This window comes from Hypanus sabinus, chromosome 4 (genome assembly GCF_030144855.1).
Source record: "Hypanus sabinus isolate sHypSab1 chromosome 4, sHypSab1.hap1, whole genome shotgun sequence".
Classification (NCBI taxonomy): Eukaryota; Metazoa; Chordata; class Chondrichthyes; order Myliobatiformes; family Dasyatidae; genus Hypanus; species Hypanus sabinus.
Window position 1 is genome coordinate 182,316,403 of NC_082709.1, and position 16,252 is coordinate 182,332,654.

Sequence of the window (16,252 nt, forward strand, 5' to 3'; positions counted from 1 at the left end):
CCTCCTGGAGGATTTTACTATGATCTGTAGCGTCTTGTGGTCCAATGACCATAAGATATAGGAGCAAAGAAGGCCATTCGGCCCGTTGAGTCTGCTCCACCATTCAATCATGGGCTGATCCAATACTTCAAGTCATCCCTACTTCCCTACTTTTACCCCCTACCCTTTGATGCCCTGGCTAACTGATGCTTTTGAGGATACTGACCTCTTCTAATGCTTACTGCTTTACTTTAGGGCATTAGGGTCTATGGAGGGAAATATACAGTTGACTTTTCAGCCAAGGTATTTCATCAGCCCGCAGGGGTCCTTGGCTGCTTGATCGAAGTAGCAGGAGCGTAGAACAGCATAAGAACAGGGCCTTCGGCCCACAATGTCGTCCCAAACCAAATAAATTAGTATTCAAATGGCCAGCTAAACCAATCCCCTCTTCATACACAATATCCATAATCTTCTATTTCCCTCACATTCATCTGCCTATCTAAATGTCTCTAAAATGTCCTCAATATATCTGCCTCTACTACTGCCCCAGGCAGCACATTCCAGGCACCCATCACTCTCTGAGAAAAATCTTGCTCCTCCCATCTCCTTTCAAATCACACCCTCTCATTTTAACTGCATACCCTTTGGTATTTCATATTTCAACTACAGTCAGCCCTCCTTATCCGTGGATTCTGTATGCGCAGATTCAACCAACCGCAGATCGGGCATGTACAGACTATTTTTTCTTGTCATTATTCCCTAAACAAAACAGTATAACAACTACTTACATAGCACTTACATTGTATTAGGTATTATAAGTAATCTAGGAATGACTAAAAAGTACAGGCAGTCCCCGGGTTATGAATGAGTTCCATTCTTGAGTCCATCTTTAAGTCAGATTTGAAGTCGGAACAGGTACATCCGGTATTATTTAGCGTCAGTTAGTCAAACGTTTTTCTTTGTGTATAGTACATATTTTACCTTTCTATGCATATAAGACACTTAAGAAACATACGTATTTCAAAAATTTAACCACTGCGTTGCTTAGTAATAATCGTAGCTGTCATCGGGGCAGAGCCTTTCACATTCTCCATTAAATTGTTCTGCTCGTTGACCAATTTAGCCTAACGCTTTTCCAATGACCGATGGCATTTCACCTCTTTCTGATCGCTTTATTACTTCCACCTTATTTTCAATCGCGATCGTGATTATTTTCGTGAACAGAAACACTGCAGACTCAGAGCTTGCCGCCAGGTCTTAACGTCAACCGCAAGTAAACATGTTAAATAAAGCCCGAGGTTCTGCTGGGTCCTAAAGACCACCACTGCGCTGAATCATGTTAAATAAGGGACTTGCGCATCCGCAAATTTTGGTATCTGCGGGGTCCCAGAAACAATCCCCCGCAATAAGGAAGGCCAACTGTATCTGGCTACTCTATCTATACCTCTCACATTCGTATACACCTCTATCAGATCTCCCCTCAGCCCCTGCCACTCCAGATAAAACAAGCCTAGTTTGGCAATCTCTTGCTATAGCGCATGCTCTCTAAGCCAGGCAGCATCCTAGTAAACCTGCACCCTCAACAAAGCCTCGATGTCCTTTCTGTAACGGGGCGACCAGAATTGTATGCAATACTCCAGAAGTGGCCTATCGGGAAGGTGTGAGAGGGACATAAGAACATGGAATAGTGAAGGACTTCATGGTAGGTTTTGATGTATATATGTCAAATAAACTAATCTTCATCTTTATCTTTATAAGATGTCTGGGAGTAAGTTTATGTAGAGTGAACAGAATAAATTTTCCATTGTGGTAGCGAACAAATGAGATCTAATAGAGATTTATAAGATTATGATAGGCATTGATAGAGTGGACACAGAGTATCTGTTTCCCAAGCTGGAAATGTCCAATATCAGAGGGTATGCAAGAAAGATTCAAAAGGGGTGTGAGGGGTAAGTTTTTTACTCAGAGAGTCGTGGATGCCTGGAATGGTGGTAGAGGTGAATATATTAGAGCCTCATAAGAAATGTGTGGATAGGCACATGCATGTAAGGAAGATGGAGGAATATGAACATAGTGTCAGCAGGAGGAATTAGTATTTGGGTGTTTTTGATTTGCTTTTTAGCTGGTTCAGCAGAACATTGTGGGCTGAATGGCCTGTTCCTGTGATGTACTATTCTATGTCCTGTAACAAATGTAGGACTAATTGATAACAAGAGCAGTAATGACTAAGACAAGCAGAGTAATACCAGAACCATCCTTTCTATATGATAATTGGCATGGATTTTCAGTTAATACCATCTGTATTGTGTTTACACCTGAGCACCAGCTCATTAATACAAATATCAAGATTGGCCAATCGCAGGACTGCAACACACAGCTTAAAAGCATATAGACATGGTCAAGAGGTTCAGTTGTTCTTCAGACCAAATAGTAGAATGGGGAAGAAACGTGATCTAAGTGACTTTGACCGTGGAATGATCGTTAGTTTGAGTATCTCAGAAACTGCTGATCTCTTGGGATTTTCACACACAGTGGTCTCTAGGGTTTACAGAGAATGGTGCAAAAAAGCCATAAAGCATCCAGCGAGCTGCAGTTTTGTGGGCAGAACTGCCTGGTTAATGAGGGAGGTCAGGGGAGAATGGCCAGACTGGTTCAAGCTGAGAGGAAGATGACAGTAACTCAAAGAACCATGCATCGCAACAGTGCTGCACAGACGTGGCCCTGTTAATGCACAGCATGTCAAACCTTGCAGTGGATGGGCTACAGCAGCAGAAGACCATAAACATACACTCAGTGGCCACTTTATTAAGTACCTTCTGTTCAGGAGAATCATGTGAAAAATAATGAATGTTAGGAGTCTGTTAGATTTATTTAATTTATACTACTTATTAAAGTGATGTATCTCATTGGCAATGGTTTTGCTTTTATCAGGCACTTGTGTAGAAACCTTCACCTTTGGAAATGTGTTCATTATCTCACAGTTCACAATTCTTTCCCCCAGAATTGTGTCGCTTCACTCTCCCTTCAGCTTTGTCTAACGGAAAGTTGTCATGGTAACAAAGCATTCTGGCAAACAATTATACCTTGACAATATCACCCACCGAGTTCAAAGCACCTTATTGTTATATTAGAGCAGCTCACATGGACAAGAAATAGGAGGAGGATTAGGTCCTGCAGTTCCTCATTCCTGGTTTGCCACTCAATCACTGATCTGATAGATGGCCTTGGCTGCACTTCTCAAAGATTCAAAGTACTTTTATTATCAAAGTGTGTATGCAGTCTACAACTCTGAGATTCATCTTCCCACAGACAGCCATGAAACAAAGAAACACTGTGGAACCTGTTCAAATAAAACATGAAACATCCAACACAGAAAAAAAATGTTGCTCAAATGGCAAAACATGAGCAGAAAAAAAACCAGAATATAAGACATCAAGCGACAGTCATTGAAAGAGCCTAGGAATGCTCAGTTTGCATCAGCTCAATTCAATTTAGCACTGTGTCGTTGGTTGACTGCAGGCTGCAGAGCCATCCTGCCCGTCTAAACTGCACAAAATAGCAATAAAAACAGGAGTAACCAAAAACACAGTTAACCTGAACTGCTGAGTCCAATCCACAAATTGCATCGATTAAACCTTGTCCAAGACCCAAGCCCCATCCTCCAGCAGCATCAAGCGAGAGACTGGTCAAAAGCGAAGATCTTCCTTCGGGAGCAGCTTGTGAGAGAGAGAGACCAGTCAACTGCAAGCAGACAGCGCTGAGCTCCTGCTCGCATTCCACTCTCGTCCTCCTTCATTTCAATCCTACTCAACGCTTTAATCAACATTGGCGCGAAATGGGCTTGTGCCTTGTCTCCAGGATGCACGCTATGCTCAAAAACTCACTTAACTCCTTCAGACAGAGCAAGGTGACAGAGCGCTCAATTGGCCCAAAAGCGCACCATCAGAATGTAAATCACAGGTTTTAATTGCACTTGACTTAGTAGCAGAATCACATTTGAAAGAAGATGAAGGAAAATAACTAGTTTTGTCAACTATCTGCAGGACGTTGCATTGTTCACTGGCACCATCTTCCACTTTCATCTATCTCTATCCATTCCTCTCCATAGCACCCTTGTAGAGTTGACCATCCAGTTTTGGATGGCTCCTATAGTACAGCTTTATCCAAATTTGAACACAGGACATCCTGCAGATGCTGGAAATCTTCAGTAACACACACAAAATGCTGACGGAACCCAGCAGGTCAGGTGGCATTCACAGAGGGAAATAAACACTCAATGTTTCAGGCCGAGCCTGTTCATCAGGAATGGCTAGGAAGGGGGCAGAAACCAGATTAAGGCAGTGGGTGGAGACTGCAAAGGAGAACAAGCTGGCAGGTTATATGTGAGACCAAGTGTGTGAGGAACTAGGAGGGTGGATGAGGCAGGAGGAATGATGTGAGAAGCCTGGAGTCCCGTCCTTTTTAAGAGTCTCAGCATAAAACATTGAATGTCTATTTCCCTCCCTAGATCTACCTGAGCTGATGAGTTCCTCCAGCATTTGAGGTGTATTTATCAAAATTTGTTTTGGCTGCGTTTGGAGCATTGAGTGGAATTCTAATTACTCCATCACAATATGGATGTGGAGGCTTTGGAAATAATGCAGAAGAGGTTCTCAAGGATGTTGTCTGGTTGAAAGAGGAGAGGTTGGACAATCTTGGCTTGTTTTCCCTGGAGCGGTGGAAGCTGAGGGGAGATCAGACAGATGTTTATAAAATTATGAATAAACAGTCAGAGTCTTTTTCCCAGAGTACAACTACCAAGATCTAGAGGACATAGTTTTAAGGTGTAGGTAGGGGTGGGGGGAGATAAATTTAAAGGAGGTATCATACAGTCATAGAACAGCACAGTAACAGCCTCTTCAGCCCATCTAGTTACTGCTGAGCTATTTAAACTGCCTACTCTCATCAACCTGTAGTGTATATGGGTTTCATTAAGGCATTTGATAAGGTTCCCCATGCCAGGCTCCTTCAGGAAGTAATGAGGCATTGGATCCAAGGAGACCTTGCTTTGTGGATCCAGAATCGATTTGCCCACAGAAGGCAAAGGGAGGTTGTGGATGTTTTGTACTCTGCATGGAGGCCGGTGACCAGCTGGTGTTCCACAGGGATCTGTTCTGGGACCCCTCCTCTTTGTAATTTTTATAAATGACTTGGATGAGGAAGTGGAAGGGCGGGTTAATAAGTTTGCTGATGATACAAAAGTTGGGGGTGTTGTGGATAGTCTGGAGGGTTGTCAGAGGTTACAGTGGGATATCAATAGGATGCAGAACTGGGCTGAGAAGTGACAGATGGAGTTCAACCCAGATAAGTGTGAAGTGGTTCAATTCAATAGGTCAAATCTAAAGACAGAATATTAATGGTAAGACTCTTGGTAGTGTGGATAATCAGTGAGATCTTGTGGTCCACGTCCATAGGACACTCAAAGCTGCTGTGCAGGTTAAGAAGGTGAATGGTGTGTTGGCTTTTATCAGCTATGGGACTGAGTAATGTTACAGCTATATAAGACCTTAGTTAAACCCCACTTGGAGTACTGTGTTGTTCTGGTCACCTCACTACAGGAAGGATGTGGATACAATAGAGAGTGTGCAGAGGAGATTTACAGGGATGTTGCCTGGATTGAGGAGCATGCCTCATGAGAATAGGTTGAATCAACTTGGCCATTTCTCCTTGGATTAACAGAGGATGAGAGGTGACCTGATAGAGGTGTAAATGATGAGAGGCATTGATCTTGTGGATAGCCTGAGGCTTTTTCCAGGGCTGGAATAGCTAACAGGAGGAGGCATAGTTTTAAGGAGCTGCGAAGTTGGTACAAGGGGGGATGCTAGGGGTAAGTTTCTCACACAGAGAATGGTGGGTGTGTGGAATGCACTGCCAACGATGGTGGTGGAGGTGGATACAATATGGTCTTTTAAGAGCCTCTTAGATAGGTTCATGGAGCTCAAAAAAAACAGAAGGACGTGCGGAAGGGAAATTCTAGGCAACTTCTAGAGTAGATTTCATAGTTGGCACAATATTGTGGGCTAAATGGCCAGTAATGTGCTGTAGATTTTCTATTTTTCTATGTTAACTTGCACCAGGACCATAGCCCTCCATACCACTATCATCCATATAGCTATCCAAACTTCTCTTAAATGCTGAAATCGAACTTGTATGCACCATTTGCACTAGCAGCTTATTCCATGCTCTCATGACCCTCTCAGTGAAGTAGTGTCTCCTCATGTTCCCCTTAAATTTGTCACCTTTTACCCTTAACCCATGACCTCTAGTTGTCCCACCCAACCTCATTGGAAAAAGCCCACTTGCATTTACCCTCTCTATACCCCTTATAATTTTGTATACTACCAAATCTCACCTCAGTCTTCTATGCTCCCCTTTCCATAGAAGAGCAATATCACCAGCGGTCAAAACGCCTCTATCTCTCGTACTGCAGAGACTTCAGAGCACTGAAACACCCAAATGATCTCCAAATTGTAACTCACAGGCTCCAACAGTTACAGAATCACATTCAAGATGAAAAGCAGACATAAAGAACCTAAAAGAAGTGAAATATATGGTTTCATGGCCTACACAAGTAGGTGTCAATCATAGGAGGTTGTACGCAGGGGCCATCTTGACTGAAAATATACAAGTTTTATATTTAGTCTGTCATATTAAATGACTGTCCATAACACATGCTTATTACCTGATTTTCTGAAAACAGGCTAGGTGTTATAGAAAAGAAGTGGATAAAATGGAGCGGGTGCAGAATGGATTTACAAGGATGCTGCCTGGACGAGAGGGCCTGAGTTATCGGGAGAAGTTGACTACACAGTTTCTTTATTCTTTGGAGTGCAGGAGGATGAGGGTTTACCTCACAGAGGTTTATAAAATCAAGAGGGTTATTGATAAGGTGAACAGTCATCGTCTTTTCTACATGTTTGTGTGGTCCAAAACTCAGTGGCACGGGGAAGGGGAGAGAGATTTAAAAGCGATCTAAGAGGATACATTTTTTTACACAGAAGGCAGAGAGTACCTGCAGTGATCTGCCAGAGGAAGTTAGGACAAGTACAATTGCAGCGATCAAGAGGCATTTGGAGGGGAGGGGCTGAACAGGGGCAACTGGGACTAGCAGGGAGGATGCTGTGGTTGGGATAGGTCAATTGGGCTGAAGGGTCCGTTTTCATCCAGTATGACACTGACCTAGATTCGGCTCTGAATCGGGGATTCAGCTGCACAGGGGTGTGGAGGAAGAGTGTGACAGGGGCACAAGCTAACCGTCTCAGTGGCAGAGAGGATATGAGTCTGATCAAATGCCATTCCACAGTTTGACAGATTGACTAAATGAGGCCTGATTCCCAAAACCAATCAGGCCTCACACTTGGAACCTGCCCAGGGTGACTCCTCTGCAACTCTGTTACCCTGCAGGCTAAACCACAGATAAAGACCCTCAAGATTTCATCCCATATTCCAATGACAGCGGGTTAGGGTTAATTGTGGGAATGTTACGTTGGCAACAGAAGCTCATCCTTGAACTGTAATGGCTATTGACGCAAACAATGTCACAGTTCATTGTATGTTTCAATGTACATTTGACGAATAAAGCTAATCTTTAATCTTTTTCTTTAGTAATGGAGGAAGGCTGTTTGTATGGGCACAATGCAGCCTCATTAAACCAGATGTCCACCTTTCACCTGTAAGAGTGGCTCTGGGTAAACAAACAGATGGCCATTACATTACATAGAGTAACACTTCCTCCCGATGGGGCATCATGTTCTCTAACGGTGACTAACACTTGCGGCCTGTGGAATGGTTCCACATACATTTTTATGAAGGAAAGGTTATTAATGAGCTATGTCACTGCCCCTCAGCTCCCTTTTGATGCAAATTAAAGATAACAGGAAAGTATCATCCATCCTGAAACTAAACCATATCGTACTCCCTGTCTCCTGATGATTCAGTTCACAGCTTGTCTTGTCCATGGCCAGTACTAAGAATAAGAGTGCTGAATTTCACAGAACTAGGATGTTATTCATGTTATTATGGCAAAAGTGGAGGCCATGAAGGCAATTGGATTGATGCTAGTTTTGAGCCCTCACTCTCTATCTCAGCCTGTATTTCCATGTTCTGTGGTAACTAATTCTTTCTTGCAGTTATTATATTATATTAGACACCTCCTGTATCTAATAAAGTGGTCATTGAGTCTATGTTTGTGATCTTCTGCTGCTGTAGCCCATCCACTTCAACATTCGATGTGTTGTGCATTAACATCAGGATGCTTTTTAATCGATTACAGCTCAACATTTAACACCATCTTCCTCTCAAAACTAATCAGTAAACTCCAAGACCTGGGTCTCAATACCCCTTTGTGCAATTGGATCCTGGATTTCCTCACTTGCAGAACCCAGTCAGTTCAGATTGGCAAAAGCGTCTCCTCCACAATCTCCATCAGCACAGAAGCACCACAGGGATGTGTACTTAGCCCCCTGCTCTACTCACTTTATACCAGTGACTGTGAGGCTAGGTACAGCTCCAACACCATATACCAGTTTGCTGATGACACCACTGTTGTGGGCTGTATCAAAGGTGGTGAGGAATCAGCATACAGGAGGGAGAATGAAAATTTGGCTGAGTGGTGTAATAACAACAACCTCTCACTCAATGTCAATAAGACCAAGGAACTGATTGTAGACTTCAGGGAGAGGGAAACCAGAGGTCCATGAGCCAGTGATCATCACAGGATCAAAGGTGGAGAGGGCCAGTAACATAAATTCTTGAGTGTCACAATCTCAAAGGACCTGTCCTGGACCTAATATATAAATATAATTGCAAAGAAAGCCCACAGCGCTTCTGCTTCCTCAGGAGTCTGTGGAGATTTGGCATGTCATCAAAAACTTAGCAAACCTCTATCAATGTGTGGTGGAAAATGTGCTGACTGGCTGCACTACAGCCTGGTATGGGAACACCAAAGCCTTTGAGCAGAAAATCCTACAAAAGGTAGTGGATTCGGCCCAGTACATCATGGGTAAAGCCCTCCCAACCACTGAGCACATCTACATGAAACGTTGCCGTAGAAAAGCAGTATTCATCATCAATGACCCTCACCACCCAGGCCATGCTCTTTTCTCACTGCTGCCATCAGGTAGAAAGTACAAGAGCTTCAGGACTCACCACCAGATTCTGGAACAGTTACTACTCTTCAACCATCAGGCTCTTGAATAAAAGGGGATAACTACACTCATTCTATTTATGGCGTTCCCACAACCAATGATCTCACAGTAAGGACTCTTTATTTGTAATTTCATACTCGTTATTTATTGCCATTTATTTATTTTTGCATTTGCACAGTCTTTTGCTCATTGATCCCGTTTACAGTTACTGTTCTATAGATTTGCTGAATATGCCCACAGGAAAAAAATCTCAGGGATGTATCAGGTGACATGTATGTACTCTGATAATCAATTTTACTTTGAATTTTGAGATGCCCTTTTGCACACCACTGTTGTACTCCCTAGTTATTTGAGTTACTTCCTCCTTCCTGTCAGCTTGAACCAGACTGGCCATTCTCCTTTGAGCTCTCTCATTAACAAGGCATTTTACATGCACAGAACTATTGGCTGTTGTTCTTGGGGTGTTTTGCATCATTCTCTGTTAAATGTAAAATCACTTGAGATCAGCAGTTTCTGAGATACTCATTCATCTGGCATTCCACAGTCACAGTCCTTTCCCCATTCTGATGAGCCTCTTGACCATGTCTGTGTGCTTTCATGCATTGAGCTGCTGCCAAGCAATTGGCTGATTAAATGTTTGTATTAATAAGCAGGTGTACTGGTGTAAAGAGGCCACTTATTTATAAGAGAGTAACTCATTCTCTTCTCCCAGGCATTTAATCTGATCATCCATTTTTGTTATCCATCTCACCCCATCTATCTATTACTCCACTGCACCATAAACATTTTAAACTACTTTTTAAAATGCTGTTTACATTGAAAATATGTGCTTCAGAAACAGAAACAGAATCAGAATCAGGTTTAGTATCACTGGCATAAGCTCTAAACTTACTGTTTTGAGGCAGCAGTACGTTGCAATGCATAATAATAAAAACTATAAATTACAATAAGAAATATATATATATAATTAGATAAGTAGTCCAAAGAGAGACAAAAGAGTGAGGTAGTGTATATGGGTTGAATGCCCATTCTGAAATCTGATGGTGGAGGGGAAGAATCCGTTCCTAAAATGTTCAGTGTGTGTCTTCAGCCTCCTACATCCACCATGATGAGAAGAGGGCATATACTAGATGACAGAGGTTCTTCATGATAAATGTCGTCTTTTTGAGGCATCGCCTTTTGAAGATGTCCTGGATACTGGGGAGGCTAGTGAGCATGATGAAGCTGGCTGAGTTTACACCTTTCTGCAGCTTTTTCCGATCCTGTGTAGTGACCCCTTCATACCAGACGGTGATGCAACCAGTTGGAATGCTCTACACGGAACATCTAGACATCCGTGAGTGTCTTTGTTGACATACCAATTCTTCTCAAACTCCTAATGAAATATAACCACTGACATGCCATGCCTTCTTAGTAATTGTATCAGTATGTTGAGCCCAGGATAGATCTTCAGAGATGTTAACAACCACGAACTTGAAACTTTTCATCCCTTCCACTTCTCATCTCTCGACAAGGACCGGTGTGGGTTCCCTCGACTTCCTGTTCCTGAAGTCCATAAATAATTCCTTGGTCTTACTGATGTTGACTGCAAGATTGTCAGTTGATCTACCTTGCACCTGTACGCCTCCGCATCATCATCTGAATTCTGCCAACAATATCTGTGTCATTGGCAAATTTATAGAAGGCATTTGAGCGGTGCCGAGCCACCCAGTTGTGGGTTTTGAGCGAGCGGAGCAGTGGGCAAAGCATACATAATTGATGTGCACCAGTGTTGATTGTCAGTGAGGAGGAGATGCTATTGCGCATCCACACATACTGTTGCAGAGGGAGGTAGAGAGGCCCAGATTTTGGAGCTGGTATATTAGAACTGAGGGTATGATTGTGTTGAATGCTGAGGTATAATCAATGAATTGCAGCCTCACATAGTTTTTACTGTTGTTCAGATGAAGCATAACCAAGTAAAGATTCCATGAGATCACACCCACTGTAGATCTTTTGTGGCAATTGGCAAATACAGTGGGTCCAGGTCCTTGCTTAGACAGGAATTGATTCTGACCATGGCCAACCTCTTAAAGCACTTCATCATGTTAGATGTGAGAGCCAGTCTGTAATACTCCTGGAGGCAGCTCACCCTGCTCTTCTTGGGCACTGGTATGAATGTTGCCCTTTTGAAGAGGTGGAAACCTTTGACTGCAGCAATGAGGGATTGAAAATGACATTAAACACTTCTGCCAGGTGGTTGGCAAGGAATTCAGTACCCTATCAATACACCAGCAAGGCCCGACTCTTTGTGAGCACTCATCCTCTTTAAAGATAGGTTCAAGGTGTCCTGATGAAGGGTCTCAGCCTGAAAAGACGACTGTTTATTCCCATCCATGGATGCTGCCTGACCTGCTGAGATCCTCTAGCTCAATGTGTGTATCTTTCTTGAAATATGTTCTGACATCGGCCTCCAAGACTGAGGTCGCAGGGTCACCAGATGCTGCAGGGATTTGGACAGGTGCAGTTTTATTCTCCCTTTCAAAGCGTGTATAAAATGAGTTGAGCTCATCTGGGTGAAGCATCACTGCCGATCATGATGTTAGATCTCCCTCTGTAGGAAGTAATGGCTGCAAACCCAGCCAGCGATGACGTGTGTCCAATTCCATCTCTAACTTTGAATTGAATTATTTATTCACTCTTAAAATACCTGGACTTCTTGTATAGTTCTGGATCTCCAGTTTTGAATGCCACAGTCTATCCCTCAGCAGACTATGAATTTACTGTTTTATCCATGACTTTCAGTTTGGGTATGTCCAGTATGTCTGCATCCACACAACTCTTGATGAAGTCGGTAACATGGTGGTCAATTCATTCAGATTCGAAGATGAATCCCAGATTAATGTCCAGTCTACCAAAGCAGTCCTGTAAGCACTCCTCCATCCCCCTTCACCAAACCTTCTTCATTTTCATCACTGTTGCTGTAGTCTTTAGTCTCTACCAATACATTGGGAGTAGAAGCACAGCCAGGTGATTGGACGTTCTAAATGTGGATGGGGAATGGCATTGGAAGCATTTTTGATGGTGATCTAATGGTGGTCAAGTATGTTGGCTCCTCTAGGTCCACAGTTGATATGTTGGTGCTAGTTGTTCAGAGATTTCTTCAAGCTGGACTGGTTGAAATCTCTTGCAAGAAGCCGAGCACTGTTATATGACTGCTGATCACAGTGCTCAGCATCTCCAGTGCAAGTCTGACATTGGGCTAAATTGAAGTTTCACCGCTACCAGGGTGATGGTAGTGGTGAAAAAAAAAGGATGATAACTTAGCCGTGAGATGTTCCAGGTAGGGTGAGAAGGACTGAGACAGAACTAGAACTGCCACATCTGTCGAACACGACGAATTAATCATAATTTATACAACACGTCCTCTGCCTTTAAAAGGCTGTTGCCCTGTCTTTGTGGAGAATACAAGATGGTGAGGGTGAGCCATGTTTCCATGAAGCAAAGTACAGAGCAATCACTGATGTCCCCTGATACAGCAATCATGATCTGAGGTACTCAGTTTTATTTTCCAGAGACTATACATTAGCCAGCAAGATTGTTGGGGGTGGGGGATCTAAGGCTTTTGCATCCCAGTTATACCTGCAGACCAACTCATCTTCTGTACTCCTTCAGTTCCTTTTTCTTAAAGGGCTTATATATGATGGTAATTTATACATGTAATAGATACATGCTGATATTTATGTACTTATGCACATTTTATTTCATATCCATACTTTAACCTCTAAGTTTACTTTATATATTTTTATATTCATATAATTTTGAAATGTGTTTTTGATACATGTCATGCCCTGACCAACACACCACACCAAATTCCTATAAAATGTAAATATATATGGTGAATAAAGTTGATCCTTGACCCTGACATGTCCATCAGTTCCCCATTGATTCACCTTCCATTTGCCTGCACGAACACCTGAGAATAGTTGGGATGTGAGAGAAAAATGGAGAGTCAAACAGTATCCACACGGTCACAGGAAGAACATACAAATTTGATGAATACAGCTGCCATGGTACATCAAGTAAACCAGAGCCCCTCTCTATTGATTCCGTCTCTACTTCCTGGTTGGACAAACTTGGGTTTTTCTTCTCTGCAGCGGCAGAGGCTGAGGGGAGATCTGATAGAGGTTTATAAGACTTTCAGAGGCATAGTTAGAGTTAGGCAGGCAGTATATTTTTCCTAGTGTTGAAATGTCTAATATCTGAGGGCATGCATTTGAGGTGACGGGGGTAATTTCAAAGGAGAGGTGAGGGGCAAGTTTTTCTCCATAGAAAGAGTTGGGTGCCTAGGGTGGTGATAGATGCTGAAATATCAGGGACTTATAAGAGATGTTTAAACAGACACAGTTCTGTTATGGTTATTATTCTATAGATTTATTGAGTATGCTCACAAGAAAGTGAATCTCATGGTTGTATATTGTGACTTTTGATAATAAAATTTACTCAGAACTTTAAACTTTGAACATGAAGAAAACGGAAGGATATGGCCATGGTGTAGACAAAAGGATTCAGTTTAACTCTACCTTATTGCAAGACTCAGACCTTATAAAATTTATGGAGGAGCAGATCGACTTCTTCTTTTCAACTAATTCTATTGATGATATCTCCTGCGGAACACTTTGGGACACTTTTAAAGCGTATATACATGGACAGATTATTTCTTATTCTGTTGGTTTGAGGAAACGTACTAAGACAGAAACTCTTTTATTGGTTGATAAAATTAAAGAGATTGATAAGAAATATTCAATTGCTCCTAGTAAGGAGCTTTACAAACAAAGGGTTGAACTTCAAATGGAACATAGTTTATTACTTACATCCTCGATTGAAAATCAATTAATGAAAACTAGATCTGATTTTTATATACATAGTGATAAATCTGGTAAACTGTTAGCTAGCCAATTGAAGAATGCTTTGGTTAAACGTCAAATCACTAAGATTTGTCAGCAGAATGGGAATTTGACAGTTAATCATGATGCGATAAATAAGGCATTTCAAGACTTCTATACCTCCCTGTATCAATCTGAATTTCCTCAAGATCATAATACCATGTCTGATTTTCTTGGGAAATTAAATTTTCCAAGATTATCATCTGAGGATCTTTCAATATTGGATACTCCTATTAAGGATGTAGAAATTAAAGGGGCTATTTCCTCAATGAATTCTGGGAAAGCACCGGGTCCAGATGGTTATACAGTTGAATTTTTTAAATTTTTTTCCGCTACTCTTTCCCCTTGGTTATGTAAGGTTTTTGAGGAAGCTATTAGATTGGGGAATTTGCCACAATCTTTTTATAGAGCTTCCATTTCTCTAATATTGAAGAAAGATAAAGACCCTACTAACTGTGCTTCCTATAGACCAATATCTTTATTGAATGTAGACTCCAAGATTTTTTCCAAGTTACTGGCATCTAGATTGGAGAAGGTATTACCCCAAATTATTTCAGATGATCAAACCGGTTTTATTAAAAATCGCTATTCTTTTTTTAACATTAGGAGATTGTTGAATATTGTTTATACTCCCTCACATGACACTTCAGTGTGTGATTTCATTAGATGCGGAGAAAGCATTTGATAGAGTTGAATGGCCTTATTTATTTAATGTGTTGCAGAAGTTTAATTTTAGTCCGATATTTATATCATGGATTAAATTGATTTATCATACTCCAGTAGCCTCAGTGTTTACCAATAATCAAAGATCTCCCTTTTTTCACCTATTTCAGGGCACTAGACAAGGATGTCCTCTTAGTCCATTACTATTTAACATTGCCTTAGAACCTTTGGCAATTGCCATCAGACAATCACAGGATATTTTGGGTATTAATCGTGGGACAGACATTCATAAGTTTTCTTTGTATGCAGATGATTTATTACTATTCATTTCTAACCCGGAGAAATCCATCCCAGCAGTTTTATCACTACTGGCTCAATTTAGTGAGTTTTCTGGGTATAAGTTAAATCTTAATAGAAGTGAATTTTTCCTTTGAATAAACAGGTCCCAATTTATGGAAATTTACCTTTTAAATTAGTTAATGATTCTTTTATTTATTTAGGGATCAAAATCACAAAAAAACCATAAAGATTTATTTAGATTTAATTTTTTACCCTTAATTGATCAGATTAAAGGTTTGTTTACTAAGTGGTCACCATTATCTTTATCCCTAATAGGTAGGATTAATGCTATTAAGATGGTTATTTTACCTAAGTTTTTATATATTTTTCAAGCGATACCAATTTTTATTCCGAAATCTTTTTTTTACTAATGTTGATTCAAAAATTTCTTCATATATATGGCAGAATAAAAATCCCAGGTTAGGTAAAATATATTTACAGAAGACAAAAAAGGAAGGCGGGTTAGCGTTACCTAATTTCAGATTTTATTATTGGGCAGTTAATATTAGATACTTGTTATGCTGGTTGAAAGATGGGGGTGGATCTTTCGGCCCTCATTGGGTGAGTTTAGAAATTAAATCTGTATCAGCTTATGCTTTGGGTTCTATTTTAGGGACTTCTCTCCCTTTTGCTCTTTCTAAATTGCCGAAACAAATTGACAACCTGATAGTTAAACATACTTTACGTATGTGGTTTCAATTTTGGAGATTTTTTGGGTTGACTCAATTCATTTTAAATAGTCCTATTGTGTCTAATTGTTTTTTCCTCCCTTCCATTATAGATCAAGCTTATTCGGCTTGGAAAACTAAAGGATTACTAAGATTTTCTCATTTATTTTTGGACAATTGTTTTATGTCTTTTGAGCAATTATCCAACAAATATAACTTGCCTAGATTTCATTTTTTTAGATATTTACAGATTAGACATTTTTTAAGTTCTGTACTCCCTACGTTTCCAAATTTTGTGCCTTCAGATATTTTGGAGAGTTTATTTGAATTAGACCCTTTTCAAAAAGGGCTTATTTCAAAACTTTATAATATAATTATGAAGATACGTTCAGAGCCCCTTTATAAGACCAAAAAGGATTGGGAAAGAGAGCTTAACATTATTATTTCTAGTGAGAATTGGGATAGAATTCTTCAATTAGTTAATACATCATCA